Source organism: Procambarus clarkii, chromosome 21 (genome assembly GCF_040958095.1).
Source record: "Procambarus clarkii isolate CNS0578487 chromosome 21, FALCON_Pclarkii_2.0, whole genome shotgun sequence".
In the NCBI taxonomy this organism is placed as follows: Eukaryota; Metazoa; Arthropoda; class Malacostraca; order Decapoda; family Cambaridae; genus Procambarus; species Procambarus clarkii.
This window is the reverse complement of record NC_091170.1, coordinates 39,170,840-39,177,893: the sequence shown is the minus strand read 5'-3', so window position 1 is coordinate 39,177,893 and position 7,054 is coordinate 39,170,840.

Genomic DNA, 7,054 nt, shown 5'->3' with positions numbered 1-7,054 from the left:
GTCCCCGTCCGCTTACTCATTTATGGCCGGCGTTGGTGGGAGGCCGCGTCCACGGCGGAAATGAAACCAGTGCGCCCACTGATGCTCCTTGTCTGGCCCTTCCTAGCCCTCCTTTGTGCCCGAGCCCTCCTCCTGACCCCTCTCCTCCTCCTGACCCCTCTCCTCCTCCTGACCCCTCTCCTCCTCCTGATCCTGTCATCTCCCCAATTCTTCCATCTCCTTAACCCTCTTTCTGGCCTGTCGCTGCATAATATATTTAAACAGTAAGGTTATATCTCACAAATATTAATATATAAACTCCCGCATTAAAGATATGTACATGTGTATGTAATATTAACACTTGTGTAACTAGCTTCACATGATAGTCACTTGCTTGGCTAAACGAACTGTGAGGTTCAGTTCCTGAGCCCATATATGTGCCTCTGTAACACTTTCCACCACCGTACACAGGATGGGTATGAGGTGCATAATAAAGAAATGAATGAATGAATGCATTAAATAACGAAAAATCAGATAAAAAGATAGACTTTATCCCTTAATCAAAGAACTTACAGAAACTCACCACATTATATTCCTATCAAAAACTATCACCTGCTATAATATGTCTCTCACTTGACTCACTAAAGGGGGAGGGGGTTAAAGAATCAAGCGGACAGCGCTCATGCAGTCAACCCGTTCTCGCAAATTCGTAAAGTCAATATTGAGTTATTAACTACGTGCATAGGTGATATACTAAACATAATAGATACCCTTAAAAAGATTCATAGAAAACACCGACCTTACCTAACCTTGTTAGTATCTTAAGATAAGCATCTTATTGCTTCGTAATTACAATTATTACTTAACCTGTACCTATTATAGGTTAGGTAATAATTGTAATTACGAAGCAATAAGATGCTTATCTTAACATACTAAGTAGGTTAGGTAAGGTCGGTGTTTTCTATGAATCTTTTTAAGGGTATCTATTATGTTAAGTATGTCACCTATGCACATATTTAATAAGTCAATATTGACTTATTAAATTTGCGAGAACGGGTTGCATGCAGTACACCAGCAAAATTTCCTCAGGTGCCATTATTGGCACGTGTGCCATTGGTTTGCCACTCATGTTATAGAGCTAATACAGGAGAAGAGGGAAGGAGTGGGAGAAGCTGAGTCTTAAACAACTGCAGATTCTGTTGCTTTACTTGAAACTTGGCGACAAGTTAATTCACAATGAACTTCCGGGTCCGGTGTGTTTTATTTGTAACACAAACGGTAGGGCTGGTCCGACCCTTTGAGTACAGCCTCCTTGTGTAGCACTTAGCACTCTTCTGGCGAGAGGCTGACCAATTAAGGGATGAAAATCAGCCCTTAATTGTGCCCAAATTGTTCAACTCTATTAAATGCAGTTATGAGCACGGTAAACTGAGAAAGAAGGCCAGAATGAAATGAACAGACTGTGAGGGTGACAACTAGAGGTCCAAGGTAGGAAAAGTGACCTTGGAGTTAGTCACAAACTCTTGCAACATACTTGCAGAATAACGTCATCAACGGTGTAACGATTGTAAACAATCCTTCAGAATACTATACACGGCCTAGTATGCGGCACTGGCATGGAACCCACACTTATCGAAAGAGAGAGACAAGGTGATAGTTCCAGATATTTGATGCAATGTTGATAGATGAAACAGGAGACCTGACCTACGACCTTTTGCCTTCAAGCACTGTAGCTTCTCGTAATCTTGTGGAATATTCCCAGGGGGGTAATATTCCCCCATGGGTATATACATATATATTCAAATGTAGATTCAAATGTAGGGAGCCGGTCGGCCGAGCGGTCAGCACACTGGACTTGTGATCCTGGGTTCGATCCCAGGCGTCGGCGAGAAACAATGGGCAAAGTTTCTTTCACCCTATGCCCCTAGGTACCTGGGTGTTAGTCAGCTGTCACGGGCTGCTTCCTGGGGCTGAAGGCCTGGTCGAGGACCGGGCCGCGGGGACACTAAAAAAGGCCCGAAATCATCTCAAGATAACCTCAGTAGAGCCCAAAGCCTTGAGAAAAGGGGAGGAGTCTACTGAAACTTACAAGATGGAGCCCGAGCACTCGAGCTCAACTCCCACAAGCAAAGACAGGCGAGTACATTTGAGTTCAGTTTCCACCACCACTGTTATTAACTGTTCTATTCAGCCATAACAACCCCCCCCCACCCATTACCGGCGATAAGACCAACTATTAAGTTTTTAATCTCAAACTATTTCTCAGAGGGTTGGGCACCAGTCAAGAGTCTCCTGAAACGTTAATGATCTCGGGGGGGGGGGGGGGGTATTTGGTTCAGTCTTGGAGGAATTGTTATTTGTTCTTCAACTAATAATTGAGGCTGTGTTCATCTTCCGGGGATGGTTGAGTTTGTGTTCTTCATCTCTGGGAAATTATCGAGGTTGTGTTCTTCATCTCTGGGAATATTGTTGTTCATCTCTGAAGGAATTAGTTTTATTTTCGTTAAAAAAGAACAGTTGGAAATTATGGATATGTATTGAGAATGTATTATCTCTGGTAGGAGAGTGTTCCGCGTATCTCAAGTGTGGTGTGTTTATAACACACACAAATCAAATCAAATCAAATCAAATGTTTATTCAGGTAAAGTACACACATACAAGGTGAGATACAAACATTAATGGATTTACAGATAGAGCTAGTACACACAATGCCTAAAGCCACTATTACGCAAAGCGTTTCAGGTAGGAACACACTAAGACTTGGTAACCGTGGGCACTGGACCTTAGTATTTCTAGCATCTGATTCTAATGCTGTCAGTTATCGTATCTATGCCCTGTAACCTGCTTTCCGTGTGTGTGTGTACTTACCTAATTGTTCTTGCGGGGGTTGAGCTCTGGCTCTTTGGTCCCGCCTCTTCAACAGGTGTTACAGGTTCCTGAGCCTATTGGGCTCTTATCATATCTACACTTAAAGCTGTGTATGGAGTCAGCCTCCACCACATCACTTCCTAGTGCATTCCATTTGTCTACTACTCTGACACTAAAAAAATCTTTCTAATATCTCTGTGGCTCATTTGGGCACTCAGTTTCCACCTGTGTCCCCTAGTGTGTGTGCCCCTTGTGTTAGTGTATGCGTGCGTGCGTGCATGCATGCTCAGGAACCTGATGTATAGGTATACACCTAGCTACTTGTTATGGTAGCTATACATATGGTGAGCCATAGTGAAGCCAAAGAATGAAAGCCACACACCAACGAACACATAACGTAGTGTATAAAATAATAGTTTCCTGGGCCCAGGCCGGGCTCGGGGGAGTAGAAAAACCTGACTCCTTCTCCAGGTATACAGAACATATATTTACATGTCAAGGGTATATGAACCCCGGGGTGGACGTATAGTTGACGATGTAGACTGCTTGGGAAAGCCAAAATCCGAACACAGAGGATTATTATGTGATAATGTGTATATACATACATGTATATACATTTATAATATCTACTGACCTCGTGAAGCACCATGGTACACCCGAGTAGAATCACCAGAATTACTCACAACAATCTATAACTAATAGCCATTAACCTCCAAACAGTAATAAGGTAACAGTCGTAAAATCATTACCAAAAACGAATTAAAAAACACTTTACCAATAGTCTTTAGAATCTACAATTTATGAATACGGGTAGAATGTCCATAAATAACTAATGAGAAAGAGAGAATGAGAGAGAGAGAGAGAGAATCTCTAGTGATTGTCATGTTGAATCTCCAGTGGTGATAAAGTAGCATATTCAGTCTTAGGCAGTGAGTAGTTGTGTATAATCTCCAATAGCCACGCAAACCCCGACGATAGCTCCCTCGTGATTTTTGCCCTACGTTAACTCGTCAACCATAGCCTGAAGGTAGTGAGTGATCCCTTACCAAACAACCCTCCCCCCTCCCCCCCACTTAAATTGAAATTGAAATAAGTTTATTGAGGTAAAATACACACAAAGGGATGAGGTAGCTCAAGCTATTCTCACCCCGTTCCCCCACTGAAAAAACAAATATCCAACATGTGTCTGGAAAGGTAGGGGGGAGGGGGAGGGAAGAGTAGGTGTGAGTGAGGAAGAGAGAATGGGAGGGGGAGGAGGAGGGGGTGGGGGGGGGGGAAGTCTCAACAAATCTCCAATAATTTTGAAGAACGAGGGGAAGGTAAAGTTAAATCCCCTCTAACTCGGGTGGCATTGAGAAAATTGAGGGCAGAATACTCTCGCAAATTCTAAACGAGAAAGTAATTCCTTGGTCGTTAACCGGTTGGGGACGGGGGGCGTGGCCGATGGGAGGGATGTGATGAGAGAGAGAGAGAGAGAGAGAGAGACACACAGACAGAGAGACAGACAGACAGACAGACAGACACAGACAGACACAGACAGACACAGACAGACACAGACACAGACAGACACAGACAGACACAGACAGACACAGACAGACACAGACAGACACAGACAGACAGACACAGACAGACAGACACAGACAGACAGACAGAGACAGACAGACAGAGACAGACAGACAGAGACAGACAGACAGAGACAGACAGACAGAGACAGACAGACAGAGACAGACAGACAGAGACAGACAGACAGAGACAGACAGACAGACAGACAGACAGACAGACAGACAGACAGACAGACAGACAGACAGACAGACAGACAGACAGACAGAGAATAGATAATTCAGGATGAAGAGTGCGGGGATGGGGTAAGGGAATGATTGGAAATGATAAGAAAAGGCAATTGGCTTGAGGTGAGAAAGGAGGGGTGTTAAGAGATGATTGGAATAGCCATATGGGGAAGGATAGACAAGAAAACGAGAATAGGAGGAATGGGTAAAAGGAAGACGTATAGGCAGTAAGGAGATAAAAGCGGAGGATATTTAGAGAGGAACATAAAACGATATCGCGGATGCTAATGGGGGGATATTAAGGGGTAGTGGATTTAGGTAAGGAGGGGTGGAGGAGGGAGTTAATTTAGGTAAGAGGAATGGGATTTGTGTAAGATGGAGGGAACGTCTGTGATATAATATCCACGTACTATTGTAAACTCTCCTCCTCCTCCTCCTCCTCCTTGCCCAATCGTCTCGGATGTCTTAAAACTTAGAAAGCTAAAAAGAAAGGTAAATAGCTTTCACAAGTTGCTGCTTTGGGAGGGGCAGAGACCTGAGGGGGTAAGGGGCAGCTACAACCCACCCCTCCCCCCCTCTCTTAGGCTACCTCACAAGGAAAGGGAGGAAAGGGAGGTTGGTAAATCAGGATGATTTCCCGGTTGTAATTATTTTTACCATGTCGTAACTCAGTCGATTAAGGCAGCGTCTGGGATCCTCCCGGACGTAGGTTCGAACCCTCGTCACGGCCCATGTGGATTTGTTCATCGGAGGAGAGAGAGGAGAATGGAAGGGCCATTAAAAGAGGAGGATATGAGGTGCTAGAAACATAAGTAGAGGAGAAAATGAGGTGATAAATGACAGAATAAATGAGAAATGAGTAGGAAATGAGAGAATGAAAAAATGAGAAATGAGTGTGTAAGAAATTAAATAATGGGAAAGTGAGAAATGAGAGAATGAGTGGCAATGTTGTGTGAGTCCGTGGTTGTCTAAAAGAGGGGAAGAGAGACTTGGAATGGGGTGTAGGGTTAATTGGCTGTTTAAGGAAAGGAAGAGGAGGGAGGGGAAGAGGGGGAGAGGGAAACATCAAGATGAAGATGTGATAAGAGTCGCTGTGATTACCTTGGGGATGGACCATTACCCTGACGGAAAGGGAAGAAAAAGGAATTTGAGGAGAGAGAGAATAGGGAGGAACGGGACAAACTAATATGCTGGGGTATACCAATCTATGTAGGGGGGGGGGGGGGTAGGTAAACCTGGGGGAGGGTTGTAGAAGGTAGGAATGAGGAGGCAAGTGTACCAGGTGAGGGGGTAGAAGCTAGGAAAATGGGGGGAAAAGTGAGGGAAAGTCGGAGAGAGTGAGGAAAAACGGAGGGAGTGAGCAGAGAGAGGGAGAGGGGGAGAGAGAGAGAGAGAGCAGAGGGAGGGAGAGAGAGAGAGAGCAGAGGGAGAGAGAGAGAGAGAGCAGAGGGAGAGAGTAAAGAGGAAGGGAGGGAGGGAGCAGAGGGAGAGTGAGGGGACAGGAGTGCCTGGGGTCAGGTTGTTATTTGCTAGTTTATGGCTCTGAAAGGAACGATTACTGCGTTTTATTCGTCTTTAATTTAGTTTTCGCATAAGCGGTGAGCCGCGAATGGTCCGTATAGGGTGTAGCCTGCTGGTGTAGGGTGTAGCCTGCTGGTGTAGGGTGTAGCCTGCTGGTGTAGGGTGTAGCCTGCTGGTGTAGGGTGTAGCCTGCCGGTGTAGGGTGTAGCCTGCTGGTGTAGGGTGTAGCCTGCTGGTGTGGGGTGTAGCCTGCTGGTGTAGGGTGTAGCCTGCTGGTGTAGGGTGTAGCCTGCTGGTGTAGGGTGTAGCCTGCCGGTGTAGGGTGTAGCCTGCTGGTGTAGGGTGTAGCCTGCTGGTGTAGGGTGTAGCCTGCTGGTGTAGGGTGTAGCCTCCTGGTGTAGGGTGTAGCCTGCTGGTGTAGGGTGTAGCCTGCCGGTGTAGGGTGTAGCCTGCTGGTGTAGGGTGTAGCCTGCTGGTGTAGGGTGTAGCCTGCTGGTGTAGGGTGTAGCCTGCTGGTGTAGGGTGTAGCCTGCTGGTGTAGGGTGTAGCCTGCTGGTGTAGGGTGTAGCCTGCCGGTGTAGGGTGTAGCCTGCTGGTGTAGGGTGTAGCCTGGTGGTGTAGGGTGTAGCCTGCTGGTGTAGGGTGCAGCCTGCTGGTGTAGGGTGTAGCCTGCTGGTGTAGGGTGTAGCCTGCTGGTGTAGGGTGTAGCCTGCTGGTGTAGGGTGTAGCCTCCTGGTGTAGGGTGTAGCCTGCTGGTGTAGGGTGTAGCCTGCTGGTGTAGGGTGTAGCCTGCTGGTGTAGGGTGTAGCCTGCTGGTGTAGGGTGTAGCCTGCTGGTGTAGGGTGTAGCCTGCTGGTGTAGGGTGTAGCCTGCTGGTGTAGGGTGTAGCCTGCTGGTGT